General features: G+C 38.0%; 1 protein-coding gene across 1 annotated transcript in view; it reads right to left on the bottom strand.

Moving 5' to 3' along the window:
- The window catches only part of RSRC1 (arginine and serine rich coiled-coil 1), a 344630-nt gene that overhangs the window by 226967 nt on the left and 97512 nt on the right, over positions 1–20151 (bottom strand). The window lies entirely within an intron of this gene.

The following is a 20151-nucleotide window of genomic DNA, read 5'->3' as shown; positions in this document are numbered from 1 at the left end:
CAAGTAGAGGTTACACCTATTCAGCTACAACTGTACAATTATCTCAAAGCAATCCTATGTCTGGTAAAGAACAAGTATCTGAGCCATGAAAGATTAATACTAGAAGCAAATTCTCCTAAAATAATGAATAAAATAATTCACAATCTTCTGAAGACAAATATATCATAATTAAATTAAATAGTTAAAATGTATATATTCTAGAGAGATCATCCATCTATGCAAACTGTTTCAAAATAAGGACACTGGCCTGAACATAGGACAAAGATGCCTGTTTGGTTTATCCTTGTCATAATATGCAATGTCATTGGCATACCAAACATATGAAATTTTAAAATGATGTGTAACTTTTTCCCAACTGTTAAACCCAGCAAACATTAAAGGGCCACAGTCAACTTGAAGTCTAATCAAACTGAAAAAGCCAGTTACTAGTAATTTCCAGTACTACACTTCCACCCTCCCACATCCTTGTTAATTTTTGGCGGGCCGCGGGGAGTTGCACCGTCATTTTCCTGCATTTAAAACAAATATTTGGTGTATGGTTTTTGTCCCTAATTGGGAAAAGTTGCACAAACCATAGAGGAACACAACTATGCAGGAAAACAGTGAAAATGACAAAAGTGATGGCAAATGGAAAGAAAATTTATTAGAAAAGAAATAGGAAAATTGGCTAAAATCTGACCTTTTTTGTGGTGGGAGAAAGCAATCGGGAAGCTTGTCTAATGGGCAACCAGGGAATTGTCCTTACGTATGGAGACTCAAGGCAGTGCACAGCGAAGCTACTGGCTCTATGTTGATCCCTTGTCAGGAACCTTTCCAGTGAAAAGGAGAGTAGTTTGGGGAATCCCTACAAGCTGGCATGCCAGTTGCCAAAAACAGATGCACAGCCGTTGGAAGAAAATATGCAAAATGAGAACAATCTTTGGGCTTTGCTCTAATTTACAATAAGAGTGGAAATGGCACTCAACCAGCACCAGAGAGAAAGACCCACAAAGTTGGTATTTGCTGGGTGGCTTCCCTAGTCGGGTCACACAGATTTTTATTCCACTCTGGGAAAATAAAAATAAGATAGGCCAACTACTGGTACATCTAAATACAATAAATATCCAAGTAGATCACATGAAAGTAACTTGCAAAGCAGAGAAGAGCAGAAATTAGCAAAAACAACAAAAAAGTAGCACAAGTATAACTATTCAAGAATACAATGAACTAAAATTTTGATGGTGCTAAAAATTGGTATATGGCAATGAGTTTGGTAAGAGCGGAGAGGTAAAAAATGTGCCTTACTTGTTAATTTTTACCTATTATCTTAAGACAGGAAATAGTACATACAGTGAAGTTAGCAGAGGCTATATTCACAAAAAGAAACAACTGAAGCTCACAAAATGTGAGACATCTGAAATGAATACCAAACTTACATACAGAACACAAGAAAAGCATAATATTTTATAAGTGTTGCACAATGTGAGTCCTTTACACCAGATCAAGAGAAGATTTGTGGTTCTTTACAGTTACACAGAAACAAATTAGAATATGCCACTGTATTCCATCCAAAAAAATTGCAAAGGGCATATGTGACTGTCGAAATGAAGGGACCAGTGGTTTCTGACTGGGAGGGAAGAGGTGGGGGAATGAGAAGAGGAAGAGTCCTGAAAAAGGAAGTAGTCAGTTTTGTTGCTTATTCATCACATGGGAATGAAGGGTTTAAAATGGACAGCCCTGTGCCTGAAGCCCCCTTTTACAAGGTCACTGGTGCCTCCTTGTGGTGGATGTCCAGTGCAGGTACTCCATATAAAAAGTATACAGTGACCAGATAAAAGGCCTGGCAAAGGTCTTTAAATAAGAAGTGTTTGTTAAACAATGAACCAGGCTGGGACGTTGAGACCCTCAAGGGAGGGAGGTTGGATGGCAATTTCCCAGCAACAGGTTGGCTGGGGGGTGTTCGATGGAAAAAGCGGGGGAGCTGGCAGGTAACTATGGAATAAATGTGGGGTTATCTGCCCAGTACACTTTTATCTGCTGGACAGTTCCAGACATCTAATAAAGTTGTGACCTGATTAAATCCACATGAAAGCGTCTTCCTTGTTCTTTTGGATGAACAGGACAATGACAATTCAAGCCATCTCCCTATTCAATCTGGTAGTTCAATGCTGTCTCATCTTGGTCCTTCTAATTTTTTTTAGCTCCTCACATAGAGATCCTTTGTGAAAAGTAAAACCTTGTCACCGCTGTCTGAATTCCAAGCAAACATGAGTGATTAAGATCAGGGTTTTGAATGTAGCTGCCTTTATCAACTGCACTATTTGTTACAGTTTCAATCAATTAGAAAAGTTTTGATTCTTGCCTTAAAAAAAACACTTAGTATATAGTCAATTAACACATCCTGTAGGAAGGTGAAATGTATAAAATATTCCAGTGACAGAAATTACTGTCAAAACAAAAAGCAGTCAAGTAGCACTTCAAAGACTAGCAAAATTACTGGTGGAAGGAACTGTTGCTAACTGGCTACAAAGCACAAAAATAGTTTTAAAAGGTAGCAAAAACAACAATGTAAATGTTCAGAATGCAACCTTGAATATTAAACAACATACAATAACTTTTAACAATACTAGACACTATTCTAGTCAAAACTCTTTGGACGAAAAAAGACTGTTATAGGCTGATGAGGAACATATAAGGAATTCAAGATGATTATCATACCCAACACATTACCATCTGTGTTTGGATGACTACAGAATATAAACACAGTTACCAACATAGGAAAAAATTACATGTGCATTTTCTACTAGCATAGTTTCCAGTTAAATATTTAAAATGATTGACTTTGCTCAATTACTGTTAGATCTCATTAACAAGTACTATTTAATTTATCACTGAATTACAAAGTTAACATTTTAAAGAGTAACAATATGAGTACAATACATTTGCCGTTTTCTGAAAGCTTCTAAATCCTCTTCATACATCCCATTACAATCGTACTTAAACCAATGAAATTTCATTTTGCCAAGAACAATACTATTCTTAAACAAATTTCTGAAAAATATAAGATTAAAAACTTCTGCACAAAGAACAAACTCCAAGAGAAAAGATGCAAATAAAATTACTATTGTAATCTTTTGTTTTTTATTTGCAAGTAGAAAAATGAAGAGAAACAAAAGCATGGAACATAGCATCTGTCATATCAGAATATAAAAAGATGATCCTGGCACAAAATGAAAAAGCTCTAATTCATTTGCAAATCAAGCCTGCCAGTTCTATTTCAAGCTGGCGGTAACTGTCAAGAGTTAACAAGATAATCACTTTCAATCCTGCCTTCAATGGTACATTACCCTGTTATTCCATTCAATAAGGCCATTCTTTGGGGCACTAGATGAATGGTTTTCATTTCGAACTCTCACAAAAAGTTGCAAAAAAAAAAAAAAAAAAAAAATCCACGGGGCTTAAAAAAGAAATCCCTTTATGGGCATTTATCTACCGGCACTTGCTTTTAGGCGAAATTAGATATTTGGATACATTGGTGTCCATTCGCTTCCTCTATTCCTTCAGGCCCTTGGGTCTATTGTTTTAAAAATCATTAGTCACATTAGAAAAATCTCAAAGTGTTCTTTCTAAATTATCAATGCCCAGTAAAGATCAAGAAAATCTGTAAAAGTTTATAGTAAGTACTATGGTACAACACTCTAAAAAAACCTCAGTGAAGTTACAGGATATTTGAGGGTACACGTCATTACTTTGTTCTAAATCATATGAAATACAGCAGAAACCTATAAAACATACATATATTTTAGAGATATACTAGCAATTACTACTAACATTTATTCTAATAAAAATAAAAACTTACATATACATTATCTATAAACCACAGATATTAGAGGCCTATATTAGTTATCTTTAAAAATGCAGAGTTTTGCTTTCCTTTCAAAGAGCAAAAATGCAGTAAATGTTTGAATTAACAGCAATTTCTTTTCAACATAACTTCCCCACTAGCTACCATGAAGAAAATAATTTTGTAATACATGTGCCTAAAATTATGAATACAAAAAAAATTGTCTGAACTCATTAAGAATATTTAACATTGTAAATAAAATAATCTTTTAAAATAAAATAATAAAGTAATTGTATTTTTTTATCCACATATATCCTAATCTGAAGAACAAAGCTAAAATATCTACATGTCTATATTTAATTGCTTAGCTGAATTACACTTCTCCAGCCTCAGGACTCTTTTCCAAATTCAGTGCCAAGAAGAAAATTTTCAATGGTCATCTGCATATATCTTTTATTTTATTTTTCAATTATTTTTAGTAACAGTAATAAATCTTTTTTTCCTGAAGGGAACCTTTTTGCTCTCTACTCTTTAACAGATTTGCATACTTTGCATGAGACTTTTTGTTCCTCTTTATAATCCCCGACCACCATCCAACACTAGGTTTTCCATGATCCCCAGTGCAAATACTTCTCTGCAACAGAAGTTTCTTTTCCAAGGAATCAGAAAGCCTTAAGTTTCCAAAGCACACAGATTCACTTGTAGTAGAAGCCTCTTCAGAAGCTCTGAACACAGAGACACTCCTAGGTTTAAGAATATTTAAGATTAAATTCAAAATGCAATTTGGCTATCTGTATATGTTTATGTCGAACTAGAAATTAGTCCTTTATGTTGAGAAAAAAGTTGGGTTTTTTTTCAGCCATACTACGGTTTTTGCAGAACACACAAAAACCTATAAAATGAATTTATTATGTGGTCCTTCACTTTGACACAAGAATTGTTCCCTTCCCTCCAAGTGTATATTAATTTGAGATGGATTCAGAGTTTCCATAAAAAATGTAAGAGTCCTAGAAGAAATAATAGACTGTATTTGCTCAGAACTTGGAGGATACAGAGAGACTCTGGGATGTATTTTAAGCAGTGAACCACAGCTTTATCAACTTAAAATGGCCACTGGCTCTGCATACCTATTCCATCTCACTTGCCAGACATTTACATGGGTCCAGTGTAGGGTTATGGGAATTTCACCATATAACCAGTAATTTGCAATAGACCTCTCAGCACCAGGATTCAGCCAGCTTCTGAATTTTCTAGAAGGTTCCAGGGATCGCCTTAGTCTATGAAAATTTCAAGTTTAGTCTTCTCCTTACAGGCATAAGCTCCATGGGTGAAAATTTTTGGTCTCGTTTAGACTTATCTACACCGGACACCAGCTGCAAGCTTCAGCAAAACTAAATATTCCTATATTAATCTATAAATATCCAACTTTCAAATCTCTTTCTTCTTTATCCCAACTATGCTACCACAATGCTGAAAGTTAAAAAAAAAAATCAAAACACACTAGGACCACACCAATTTGACCAAGTGGCAAAAAGTCCTTCCTGATACTTCCAAATACTGATACTGTAAATCAGTCAAAACCACAGTATCCTAGAAGCCATCTATTTTTACAAATACAGGGAAGGAGGGTGAGGCAGCTGAAGCAACAAGGAACTCCTAAAAAAAGTTTAAATTAGTGGAGGTGGAGACATACAGGGGTCAATTAGCTCCCACTTGTCCCATATTTCCCATCAATGGATAAGAAGAACTGAAGAAGAAAAGAGTAGGTGCTCTCTTCCATCTTCCCAATTTTTGGAGGGGCTCTTTTCCTTTTCTGGTCGAAACAACATCCCCACATTATGCTAATGCAAAGAGGAGGGTGTAGGATGCCATTTCTGATAAAATACGCTCATAATGACCCAGATCCAGAAGTGCATATAGGATAACCAATTATCCACTACTGAGCAACTTTTATCAATAAAATATTATCTTAATGAAAAAGTAAAAACAATTCTGTAGGTATAAAGAATTTTATGTAAGTGCATGAGTACATTCATAGGAAGGTAGACATTTGTCAGTAAATTATAATCATGATTAACATTGTTACTCATCACAGCCAACATGAAACCTGAGGATGAGCTGTAAGTTTTAGAATATGCAATTTGCATGCCATGAAGCTAAGCTAAAGAAAGTTATTTCTATCAGTATTTAGGATCTATGTAACTTAGAAGATGGTAAAGTTCTTCTACGCCTTACAAGGTGGTAGTCCACTTCAATTCAGTTTGTACCTTGGCTTTGATCCAGTTTTGTATATTAAAGTCCTTTTGCTATCTCATAAAATAACAGTAAGAGGTATAAAAAGTTCAATTTGGAAAAGTTTTTTCTGTATGTCTCATTGTAGTCCCGTAGGCTGGTTTATATTTTGAAATAACAAAACAGCAGTAGTTCAGGCAGCATAACTCTAAGAAATATTTTTGCTTTGCCTGTGGTTAAAAGGAACATCCTTCACCCTTGCATAATACGAGTAGAGCTGTAAGACCCAAGGACTTACTCATGCAATTGGCATTAAGTCAGAGTACATAGAATTACAGGGGTGCCCATGGGTCTAGTTCATCAAAAAGTGTCATCTAAACTACTGCAAGCTTGTTTCATATTATTTGTAACAAAAGTTGCAAAATGTAAGTAAGTATGAATAATATTTTGAAAAATAAACTCTAAAGGTCTGAATTGGAAGCAGTTGTTACAAGGTGATAAGTTTCAGGGAGGAGATGTTTATATACCTCTCTAGTTATACGTAAACTGAGTATTGCATTCTTCACAATCAATTAATTCTACTTGACTCTTCTTGAATCTCAACCTTTTGTTAAACAAACTTTAGCTTATTTTCACTAGAAGCAAATGTAAGTACCATGTAGCAAGCAGAGTGGTGATCTGGAGGTGAAACTTATAAGTTGAGGTGCCCTATCCCTAAGGGAAGAGCATATCTGTAAAATACCATGAGAGTCCAGTGGAACAGAGGCTGGGCACTCTCTCAGGACACCCTGAGGGTCATCAGTTGGAGTGTGCAAACAAAGAAAACTGTGCAGGCTGTGTATGGTTGGCAGTCAAGGAGCTGACCCCTGACAGGCACAGACAAAGTATCCTCACAGTAAGCAGAGATGATAGGAAGTGTCTCATCAAAAGTGTCACAGGCTGCAAGACCCAAGGTCTACAACAGCTAAAACCAGGACTTGATTATTAAAAGCTTTGATGGGGAGGAGGATTCTGTGAATATCTAATGAAGGCAAGATGGACAACATTTCATCAAAATATGAAGGACTGAAAACTGTAGTTAAAAAGCTCCAAAGTATGATATGTGACCAAGATATAATACCCACAGATCAGGTGACTGAGAATAGCGTCTTAAAATAAATTGGACATGTTTTAAAACATCAGAGCCAAAAATTGCAGCAAGTGGGTTCCTGAAAAAACATATGGAGTTCTGACATCGGGAAGGAATCATATGGAGGACATAGATAACTAAGTTGTTGATTTCCAATTAGGCCAACTACCTCAATTTCCCTCCTTAGTGCTCTTACCCTCAAAAACAATTCTGCATTATTAGTCAAGTCCCAAAACAATTATAATCACTTATATTGATAATGTGGCTAAAAAGGCCTTGAGGGCACAGCTCAGATAAGAGTACCCAAAGGTCTTAAATTGTCATACATCTTGGTAATAATCCTTAATTATTAAAGAAAAATAAAGAGTTGCGCAGGTATCAAAAATTTTCCATAAAATGTACCCCTAGAGCTAGCCACTATGGGTTTGTCCCTAGGCTACATCTAGAATACAGAGGACCAGCTAAGATGAGGCTTAACTTTTTCTTAAACTAATAATCTGGAGGAGCAGATGTAGGTTCAGAGCACCATCTCGCCACGGTAAAATTCAAGTTCAAGCTCAAGAGGGACACCACAACAGTGATCAATCCAGGATTGAGATTCAACATGGAGCAGCTGAAGGATTTAGAAGCAAGAGCTGGTTTCCAACTGGAGCTGTCCAACAGATATGTACTTGAAGCAAACCTCATCCCAAAAGATGTTACCATGGAACAAATTTGGAAACACACCAAAACAGCCTGGAAATAAACCTGTGATAAAATATTGGGAAAGAGAACAAGGCATCACAAAGAATGGATCACAGCAGAAACTCTGAGAAAAGAGAAGGAATGAAAGGACAGAAAAGCAGTAGTCAACAGCAGCAAAACAGGAGCAGTCAAGGTGGAAACTCAGAGACTATTCAGAAGCCAACAAAGAAGCTAAAAAGGCTGTAAAATGGGACAAGAAGAACTTTGTGGAAAACCTTGCACAATAAGCTGAACAAGCTGCAGGACAGAGAAGCATGAAAGAGCTCTATAAACATCACATGGAAGCTAGCTGGGTCACAGTGTACAGTGGGTCAGCCAGTACAGGATAAGGAGGGGCATGTGCTAAGAAACCCAAGTGAGCAGCTCAGTAGATGGAAGGAACACTTTGAAGAGCTACTGAACCACCTTGCCCACATGGAACCTCCTGAGTTACCACCTGCAAATTTACTGCTGCAAACCGACAAAAGCAGAAATCAGAAAAGCCATTGCCCACCTAAAAAGTGGAAAAGCACCTGATCCAGACAACATCCCCATAGAAGCAATCACGGCAGGTAGCAAGTCATCAGTCAACATGATGTATAATCTATTTGGAAAAAACTGGGACACTGAAGAGATCGCACAAGACTGGAAACATGTCTACCTCATCAAGCTTAAAAGGAAAGGCAACCTGAAGGTATGCAAGAACTGGAGGAGCATCACATTACTGTCTATTCCAGGAAAAGTGTTCAATAGGATACTCTTGGAGAGAATGAAGACAGAAGTCAATAGACAGCTCAGGGAAGAACAGGCCAGCTCCCGAAGTGAGAGATCCTTTACTGACCAAATAGCAACTCTCAGAGTGATCATAGAACAGTCGCTCGAGTGGAACTCGTCCCTGTACACAACCTTCATAGATTGAAAAAGCCTTTGACTACTGATAGAAACACTTTGTGGAAACTGCTGCGACACCATGGCATTCAATCCAAAACTATTAACTTGATTCATTCAATGTATGAACCATCGACATGTCAAGCTGTTCACAATGGTGTCTTGACAGAATCTTTCAGCATACTGGTCGGGAGTGCGACAACTGTACCTATTGTCACCTTTCCTGTTCTTGATCACAATGGACTGGATTATGAACAGGACAACAGATGGCCAGCAACGACCACTCAGTGGACACTTTTCAGACAGCTAGAGGACATTGATTTTGCTGATGATGTCGCCCTCCTTTCACACCAATATGAAAGCATGAAAGAAAAGGTCACAACACTTGACAAAACTACCTCAGTGACTGGACTGAGCTTTAACAAGGGAAAGACCAAGACAATGAGGATCAACCCATCCAAGAACATCACCATCACACTGGGAGGGGTGACCTGGAAGATGTGGAGCAGTTTATTTACTTGGGGAGTATTATGGGCACAGACGGAGGAACGTATAAGGATATCAAGGCCAGGACAGGGAAAGCAAACAGCTGCATTCAAGATTCTCCATCCCATATGGAGTTCACAAATATCTGTGAAGACTAAACTGTGGTTCTTGAACACAAATATGAAGAGTATGCTCTTGTATGAATGCGAGACCTGGCGTACTAAAAAGTCTTCAAATAACAAGCTACACATATTCACAAACAGATGCCTGAGGTACATCCCTCACATCAAATGGCAAGACTTTGTCACAAATGAGGAGCTTTAGAACAGAGCAGGACAAGAACCACTTGATATTGAAATCAAGAGAAGAAAGTGGGGATGGCTACACCACACTCAGAAAACTATCATCCAGCGTAGTCTGTCAAGATCTCACATGGAACCCACAGGAAAACTGTTAGCCGGTGGCCGGGTAATGTGCGGTGAGGTACTCCCCTGGGTCCTAAACAACCCAGTTTTTACTGTTAGAGCAGGGAGCTGCAAGCACTGTCACCTACGGCCAGGCTGTAGTAACCAAACGGTTAAAGTTCTTTTTGTTGTGCCGGCTGTGTTGCAGTGGCAAAAGGATAACAGGGTCAGGCTTAGATCTTAACTAGTTACAAGTTTATTAAGCTACAGTTATAAGTGTGTGGTTACAAAAGGCTATTGTCTACTTCTTATATGCTAGCAAAGTACTGGTGTTAACAAGTTATGTTACAATCCAATACAAAGATATCTGTTACCATCTAACACAATATCTTGATACAATGACGTCTAGTTACAGAGCTCTAATTCTTTAGCTGTGCACAAAAAAAACCCGGAGACCTAGCATGGGTATATCTTACCCTCTCTGCGTCTCTCGATACCAGCGTAGCCAAGCCGGATCGGTCACTCAATTCCGCGGAAAGATGAATACAAGGTTGGGCGTCCCCAGTTGTGGACCTCGGGAGGCAATCACCTGACCCGACCAGCAGGTAGTTGGTGGAATGCACTCAAAGTTAGAGTTCTGCTGGACCCATCTTTTATACCCCTTTTTGGGTTACGTATTCTCTTTCTTATCTAAGGTGCCAGATCATACTGGTCTGTCTTTTGTGACACCAGTTGGTTACAAGGGCATTTCTTACTTAACTTGCACTTGTAAGACAGGAGATAAGCAATTTGAGAGTACAGGACATTCTTTTTGCGGGGGCGGAGATTTCCTCTTCGGGGATGGTATGTGTGTGTGCATCAAATCCATCAATGCCAGCTGGGGTGATTTCCTGAGAGTTCCCCCTCTCTCTTGTTGACAGTTTGGCCTGTTAGCCTTCTATCTGTACTTTCTGCTTCTCAGGGTCACAATAAGCTAGCACATCTGGGCCTCAATGAGGGCATCAAAGACTGTGCTGTCAGCAGCCGTTTCCGTGTCCTGTGTGCTCCTCGGGGGGGGGGGGGGGCAGCGAGCAAGCTGGCTTGTAAGGGGGAGACTTTGTCTGGCTACAAAAACGCAAAAGACAATGACCTTGGACAACCTGGAGAAGGTCTATAGAGATTGAAGGACAACAACTGGGGTACTCCTGGAGCCGGCTAGAAGTTTTGTCCCAAGATAGAGTGATGTAGAGAAGACATGTAGATGACCTAAGCTCCATACAGAGTACAAGGGTTAAGTAGTAGTAGTAGTAGCAGCAGCAGTAGTAGAAATGGCACTAGTAGTAGGGCAGCTAAAGCACTTCTCCAACTGATTGCCCTTCAAGAGCAGAGCAAGGGTGAATGCCTCTGTTCAGCACAAAGGACTTCCCACTTCAGCAGCTATAAAACTGAGGGAAGAGGGAAAAAAATCTTAAGACCCTTCCCCAGGACTTCAGGAAGCTAGCTGGATTAAACTCTGCTTCCACAAAGTTAGCACTCGAACAGATAATCCTGTGCTGTTTGGAACAGTTGCACAGTAGATAAACTAATGAAACCAGTTCAAGGCAGACACTTAGTACAGAAGTTTCAACACAAGAAAAATATTTCAGTGCAATGTTATAATTCTTGGTCCAGCATTAGGTTTCCTTTATCCCTCACTATCCACCAAGGCCTAGTGCAAACAGCCACATAAAACATCCACACAAAAATGAAGCTGTAGCAAGATCATGACAAAGTAAAATCTTCAAAAAGTGATGGTGTTGTTCATGATTTTTTGCCCCTTCTGTAACTGGGGTCTCCTATCACCACCACCAGTATCCTGAAGAAGAGGGTTGAAATTAATGTTTTTTTCCTCTGGAGCATTAATACCATGTCAAGATATTAGCAGGTGTTGCTGCTGAATGACAAAAAAAAAAAAAATCCAAGTATTAAAATATATTTTGAGAATGGTAAAATACCCCACTAACTGGAATGTTTTCTGAATTTTCCTGAAAGTCATAATCAGTGAAATCATCCCCTCTTGAAAGTGGAACAGAGCTGAGTGAAATTATTTTGCTCTTTTTAAGTCCCATTTGAACCTGAGCTAAACATCAACTAGATTATTAGAGCATAAATAGAATCTTTCAAGATCCATTAACTGACTTCTTCAACCAAAGATCAAAAACAACATAGCTGTACTTCACTTAATAACCCTTTGCCATAACAACAAAATCTCACATAAAAGCTCTACTTCACTTTTTTGATGGTCACTTAAACCCCAAATTCTAATGAAAAATCTCCCAGACTTTTAGTTTTAAAACCCAAAATTAGCAAACAAGTCACCACATAATCTATGCTACAAGCATAGGTCTTCTCTGAAAAGCTGGGGCCTTCAGCTGCAGTACAGACCATTGAGCCATGGCCAATACAAGCTAATTTGAATAATCAATATGACAACCTTATTTTTCTAATGCAAACAGGATTGATACAGTAAGGTGTCTCACTGCCACATCACAGTCATGGCCTCTTTTAACCCCTAATTAGATTTAGGCGATTATCCCTGCTCTTCCTTACAAGTGTACAGCTCGGATAAGGGATGACAAAAGCTATCTGCCACTTATTCAGCCTTTGCAGACTGCAGGTTATCCAGGGAGATAGAGGGTAAGATCAGCAAACAATTGTTATTCATATCATCTACAGTTTTAAGATAGTCACAGTTTTCCATACATGCTAAGTGAAAATAGCCCAGAGCATTAGGTAAATGCAAAATGCTTAAGAACATCAGGCTTAGACAGATGGAAATTCAAGGTGATGTTAGGGTATTATGTCTAATTCAAATTGGTAATCACAAAGAGAAGTATCAGGAAACGATCTTCTCTGTCAGACAGAGAAAGCCAAGTTCTCAACAGACTTCATTGTTTCTTTGTAATTTAAGATTTAACATCTAATAGTTTATATCAATATCTCTTAAACAAAATCAAGCTTATGAACTGTTCCAATAGAATTACACAGATAACCTAAGTAGTAAACAACAAAAAAACACATACTGCAGAAACATAAATCACATTTCATTTACAAGAATTCAGGCTTCAATGCAAATATTTAAAATTAGAACAGTTTTACATTTTATTGTATCCATTATTTGAGTTAATAAGATATAAAAGTGTAATCAAATTGGTACTCTTCTGTAATGTTACAAAAACACAGCATCAAGTAAAGGCAGACCAACAAAGGGAAATTCTTGATGTTGGTTCTATTGACTAATATTTTCCCTGGCAGGAACAACTATCACAAGTCTGATATGAAAATTGCTATGTGAAAAGCAGCGCATACGTTCATAAGATTTCTATTCCAATTACTTTATGCAGTGAGGGCAAAAAAAAAGGTTTTTCTACATGTATAATCCATATATGATTGTACTCACCATGTACATGAATGTGTTTTACCTGCCTTTAAAAAGGAATGCTTTCTTACCATATCTTTTCCATACTAATCTGCACAGATACTGGATTAGGAGGGAAAGTTATCTGAATCAGAAGTAAAACATGAATGTGCAAGAGAATAATAGGGCAGAATTTTCAGACCCACTTGAACAGCAGTCTTATTTGTTCAAAATGGAAAACATCTAATCTATTTTCTTTTAAATTTACAGTGAATATGGTAAACCTCTCGGGTTTTTTCCCATCTCTCTCTAAATCAAATGCCTGTAGGACAAAAAAATCCCTGAATATAGTTAAATGTTTACTGATTGAAAACAATAATGTTCACAAAATGAACTGATTGAGATCATCAAAACGAACAGCAGTCACTCAGTCTATAATGCAGTAGACTGCATGATCATGCTTTTTAAGTTATCAATTCTCTCTGCAGCAATTACAGAGTTGCTGGCTGCAACGTGCATAGTTGAGTCAGAAGCAGCAGGGCTGAAAGCCACCACCAGCCTCAGGGCAAAGTGGGAGGGGATCCCAGCTCTGTGACCCCAAAAGGGGCAGGGCCTAAAGCAGAGAATCTTTAGCATTGCCCAGACTGGGTAGCTGAACCCTTCCCACCTGCACCCTCCTGAGCCGTGCAGACCAAAGTAGCAGCAGTGACAGCTGGAGCTCCAGGCCCCTTTGAAACAACAGGCTCCAGGGAAACCTCCCCCTTTGCTCTCTGCCCCTTTCTCTCCCTGCTCCTGGATTGGCAGGTAGAATTTTCCAGTTAACAGAAGCTTTAATACTTAATAAAAAAATCTGAATGTTGCTGCAAAGATCAAAGCTCCAAAAGTAAATTGTGAATAATTTGAATTTTTCATGACATTTTGGTGCAAATTCCATATAGAAAAAATAAAAGTTCCAAAACGTCTGACTCCCTTTTTGAAGTTTTTCACTTGATGATCTTACCTTTTTAACTACTATGGAATCAGTGTTTTGCACCATATTTCTCCTGACTGACTCTACAATATCATGGGCATCACTTTACAACTTCTTTAATCACTGAAAAAGTATATGCTAAACAAATAATACTCACAGCAATGATGCAACATAGTGTCTCAGTGCAAAACCTCAGAGACCAGTTCAAGTATCCTCTCTATAAATTCTCATGAATTCCCATGCACCTCACCATGCTTATTATTGAATCGCAGCCATGAATTCCAGCTCTGCAAGCCCATCAAGTATGAACTGTCAACTGATTTTCAGAAATAATTTAACAGAGAAGTTATACAAGGTCTGCAGAGGCAGGAATAGAGCACGGGTCTCAAACATGGTACCTACTCAGACACATACCTTTCAGATTCAATATGCTTGTGTTATCCTGTCTCTATCACACTTCTTCCAGAACCAAAGACAGAACCCACATTTCCTGATCTCCACTATACTATTGACAGCTAGCAAAAAAAAAAATTATGTAACTTGTTAGGAAACTGTGTCAAATACTTTTTATTGGCTGAACAAATTAAAGATTAGGAATTACTCTGGTATCAAGTTGTAGAGATCTGATATCAGTCTGAAAATCCCATTCACAATTAGGCAAAAAACTAAACAGCGACCTCAACAATTTTAAAGCAGAATAACTTACTAAAATCAACCAGGCTTATACTACAATCTGTTGATACAGGAGCATCTGAAGTCACTACTGAAGTTTTATGCTGCATTGCCAGTTTGATGAAGCTGGGACACTCATTGCTTTTGTTGGACATGGAAGTGAAAATGGGATGAAGTGTGGTCTCTGAGGGGTACTCATGTTAGTTTGTGGCATCACAAAAGAACAAGCAGTCCTGTAGGACCTTAAAGACTAACAATTTTATTAATTGGATAATGAGCTTTCCTAAATCTGACACTCTCCCCTCAAATATCCTTTCTATTGACAAGAAACTTACATGAGGAGGGATAAGTCAGTGGCTTGAGCCTGCTAAACCCAGGGCTGAGAGATCAATCCTTGAGGGAGCCATTTATGGACCTGGGGCAAAACAGATTTTAAGAAAAAGGATGGTGCTTGGTCCTGCCAAGAGGGCAGGAGACGGGACTCGACGACCTCCTGAAGTCCCTTCCAGTTCTATGATGTGATGCAAGTCCCTTACTGCTTGGTGCACAACCACTTTTCTTTTTTTTAATTCAGAGTCTGCTATTTCATAACTCTTTATTCTACTTAAGGTTCACCCCTCTATTCTATATGCAATATTAGAACACTGTCCACTTTTTACAAATAACCATAAGATACTAAAATCAATGATCAATACTTAATATTAGAGATAAAAAGGTTCTGAAAGTGAATGGTAGAAATATGTCTAACGATAAATAAAGAATTAATAATGAAATTTCACAGTTGTGGAGGTACAACAGTCTTTTGACATTAAGAAAATTTAGATGTTGTAACCAAGATATCTTATTTTAGCCAGAGATCAAATTTAGACCAATTAAGTGATGTGAAGGACTTCTGTTAAAATAAATCAGGTAATCAAAACTGTACAGGTAAGAAAGTATATAATAACTGAAATATGTGTGTGATGAAGTGAGTTATATGCTAAGCAAACTAAAAAGAAAAATAGTTCATGAAAAAAATAAAGCTTTCATGATCCCTTGAAGTCAATTAAGCATTTTCAAAAATACTGCATGCAGTCTTAATGTTTTCATGGTAAGTACATTTTATTCAATTTCAAATATAAAATTTAGTTTTTCGAGTTTGAATTTTGGGGAAAAAAAAATCTACATCCTTTACATAAGCCCAAGTAAAACTGACCATCTCCGTGCTTTCATTTAAACAAGACCACCTACCTCTTACATAGCAATTTCCAGCAACAGAAAAATACATAACTAATTTTGTTGCCTTTGTGCAAAAAAACCAACTTGTATCCTATTATTTTAAAATACTGCTTGATTCCTCCGAAAAGTAAACAGCAAGTGGGACTTTTGTGGGGTGGAGGGGTTGGAAGGGAGAGGTAATTGCTGGCATATTATGCTCCTAGAAAAAGTATTTTAAGATTTTACCAAAATGCTTATCAATTAAAAAAATTAAAAACAGAGTCAGTTTTTGTCATTTGTATATATTTAAGTCATCTCATTCTTTAAAAAGAAAGAAATAACAAATTACATATTGGCCTAAAGGTGCGCAACGCTCTCTTTCCACCTGTCTTTTACTGCAGTCAGTTTGTATTATTATTTTGCTAAATTTCCAAATTCTTTAGTTCACTGAGGACTTTAGATATAATTGAAGTCTTACAGAAATTCTTCTTTTACAAATATTACAGGCACTACATTATAATTAAGAAATGGACACTTATCTGAAAAATTATACCGGATCACGCCTTGATAGTCACAAATTTTAATTCTAACCTCATTATCAGAGGTCAGAATTTCTTGGAAGGAATTGCATATCAAAGTGAAGGAAAAAATTAAGAACTTACCCTGACTAACTCAATGACAAGTGTTAAATACACCTAAGTGAGCATTTATCAATATTTTATATACAATACAAAATTAAATGCTCACTTAGGTGTATTTTACACTTGTCATTGATTTAGGCAGGGTAAGTTCTTAGGGTTTTTTTGTTTCTTTGTTTTTTCTATCAGATTAACTACAACACAAAATTTATCATTTCTAACTATTTTAACAGCCACCGGGATACAAACATGACTTTTAATGAAGGGCTTTTAAATACATATTTCTGTAGAGTGTTAGTCTGTAACATGGAGAAACACACAGTAAAGTCAGAGAGGCAGCCATGTTAGTCTGTATCTTCGAGAACAACAAGAGGTCCCATGGCACCTTATAAACTAACAGATATTATGCTCCAAAATATCTGTTAGTCTATAAGGTGCCACAGGACTTCACAATAAGAGAACACTATACAGCTTCTCATCCAAAAGGAAGTGGTATAGTTTTCCAGAAACATAGAGGTATAAAATGTTGTTTTTGCCAATGATGTTAGCTGATCATGTAAGGCTTTGGTTTCACCTAAGTTCAGTCCAGTGATGCTTCAATGCAGGCTACAGTATGTCCCTTGGGATGAACAGATGCTTCCAGAACCTGCAAGATTTTGAGTGCCAGAACATGCCACCTCACTTTCACTAAGCCACTGAACAGGTCTCAGTGTCCCAAATATTACATAAACCAAAAACTGTGAAATTCAAAGCACATGTTTTGATTTCCTGAGAACGTATGGATAGCGATTCTGAGAGTACACTATTATGATGGTGCTCTGAATGCAACAAACAAAAAACAGAGCAAGTGGGACTTTCAAAATGAGATCAAAAGTCCTTTACTTTTTGCAGCTCTGAAAGAAATGTAAGCGATAGAAAAGGACAGAATTCCATATTAACGACATTCTACTGTGTTTTCTTTCAGGAACATGCCAAAGAGCAATGGAAACTGGAGCTGCTTGAAGAGAAAGTCACCAAAAAAGTTGGTGCTGGGACTGGGAGGGAACAAAAAAAAGAGTATTTTGAACTTTATACACCTCAATTTGAAGCATGCTGACTTTTAATTTTCATATCACATTTTAAACCTTTTCTAATGATTTTAAATAATGGACCAAGATTCCTTCATCTCATGTTGGCCTGCAACTATTCCAACAGAGTAACAGACCTGTTTTTGATGGGTTTGCCCTTTAACTCCAATGAACTATTTTCCAGGCGGGTTTGAAAGGTAAGATTGCTCTGCTGAATGACAAGGGTCTGGACAGTGTAAGACTGTTTTCTAACCTGTTGACTCTCCACTAAAGATACAATAGCAATAAATACCTTCTTCTCTCCATATTCATTTTCACAGCTCACCTTGGTTAACATCCTGTCATAAATTGATCAAGATACAAGTCAGTTACTTCTGCTTGGTGGCTGAAGATTCATGAAGATTTAGACACTGCGGCACACATTTTTAAAAAAAAAGAAAGGTTTTTTTCATTCCACACTTTACATCCACAATAGCATTTGCAAAGTCTCACATGGACTTTCATACATTTGTATTAGGAGTCCAAAACTTGATGGATTTGTGGGGTTGCTCCCTCCTATGGAGGATGAAAGAAATGATTTGTGAAACATCTTTACTTCCTGTACTGGTTCTGAACTTTTATTTGTGAAGGAAGCATGAAAAACCTGAATTTGTACCAGTTAAATTGGAGTCAAGGGGCTTGTCTCAGGACAGATCTGGAGCAAAAGCCACCTTTGAAGACTTAAAAGGGTTGATCCAGCACCCATAGTTACAGTCTCTGGGATCTTCTACTTGATCTGAATCCCAGTCATTGCTGTAGAAGTCTTTTCCATCAGCACTTGTTCCTGGGGTCCAGGCATCTACTAAGATATAGTTAGGTAACTGTTCCTTTCAATGCATAAATTATTTCTTGCAGTTGAATAGCTCAAAAGGACTTTAAGGACTATTTCCAGATACACTTTCCTACGAAAGTCCTTTGACTGGGCTTATCCATTTTGCTATTCTAGGGATAATTTATTTCTTGATTATCTGAATCGATGAGGGGAGATGGAAAAAGTGCAAAATTAACTAGTGAGGTAAGTCTCTGCATCAACATGTGGGTCAGACAAACATTTCCGTACACCAACTATGCCGAGACTGAAAATTCAGACTAGGAGGCTAGACTGCAAGACTTGCTTTCTCAGGTAGGTGCTGGCCGAGTCAAATTTGTACCCTGATTGTGAATGGGTGCATGGAGGTGACAATAAGAGATGTATTTTCTCTCCTCTTCTGCCCACGTTATCTGACAGCTGAGGCTCCCGTCTTGAGAAAGGGATTGCAAGAGGCAGCTGTGTGTGTCCAAAACAGAAGGCTTCTGGTCTCAGGCAATATCCAAGTACTCAGTGGGGAGCCTTTTATCTTGATGCTCCTCCATTGTAGAAAACCTGTTTTCTTCTGGCCTCATCATTGGTGTCTGAGTGACCCCTGCATCAAACCTGGGCCCTGTCAGAAGGATACCAATTCTCTAAAGATCTTGAGCTTGGCTAGTCTTCGTGGACTGAGCTGTCAATTAATGGATCTCATCTTCTGTGATTTCGTTGGTGAATGACTAAACCAATCCTTGATCAGCAGAGCCAATTATAGATGCCACATAAAAAGCCGCCAACTACAAGCATTGTATATTCTTTTCAGACCCTACACTTTTCCTGTAGTGCCTGAATATGCTCTCAAAGCAATTAAGAACCTGTGTAGTAGTTTGCTGCCAGGACAATCTGTCCTGAGCTAGAGTTTCTAGATCATTGGGAGATATGCCACATGACTTCACACTGGCCTTTAAGGTGTCTTTATAGTGCTTAACCTGACCACCTACAAGACACTTTCCAGGAGCAAGCTTGCCATAGAAGACCATCTTTGGTATCTGTGTATCATCCATCCTCATAATGCAACGAATCCAGCCAAACAGTCTGTTCATAAGCATTGCTTCCATGCCCATGACACCAAACATCTTAAGAACCTCCAAGTTAGGGGGTTATGTCCCACCAATTCACATAGGCGACCTTCCTCAGACAGTGCGTATGGAACTGATTGAGTTTCAAAATATGGGGGTGATATGTTGTCCGTGACTCTGAGCCATACAGTAGGATATTCAGGACAACTGCTACATTGCTATGGAGTTTAATACCATGATTATTCCATAGGCATTTGGTCAATTTTCCAAAGGCAGAGCAGATACATATGTGGCTAGCATTAGCCAAGCTGAAAGCCTGCAGGAAAGCAGAATAACCAAAAGCATGCCCACATCTACAACATCTACTCTCTCTTCTAGTAACCTGCCTTTAGAAGCCGTCTCCTCCTGAAGGAGACACAAAAAAATATAAGTTAAGAGAGCAGACCTTCTATATGAGCATACAATGGAAGTAAATGATTTTTCTGCAGGGTAGTAGGAACAAGTATCTGGAGGAGTACAAAAGATCAAGGATGTTCTTGACAGAATTTACACCTTTGAATCTAAAGACTGTAGGTATATCAAACCTGATGCTTAAACCAATAAACCATAATCTACAAGCAATAGATTTGTACCAGGAGGTG

This window comes from Carettochelys insculpta, chromosome 10, assembly GCF_033958435.1.
Source record: "Carettochelys insculpta isolate YL-2023 chromosome 10, ASM3395843v1, whole genome shotgun sequence".
Taxonomy (NCBI): Eukaryota; Metazoa; Chordata; order Testudines; family Carettochelyidae; genus Carettochelys; species Carettochelys insculpta.
The sequence above is the reverse complement of the archived record's forward strand: the minus strand, read 5'-3'. Positions and strand labels throughout refer to the sequence as shown.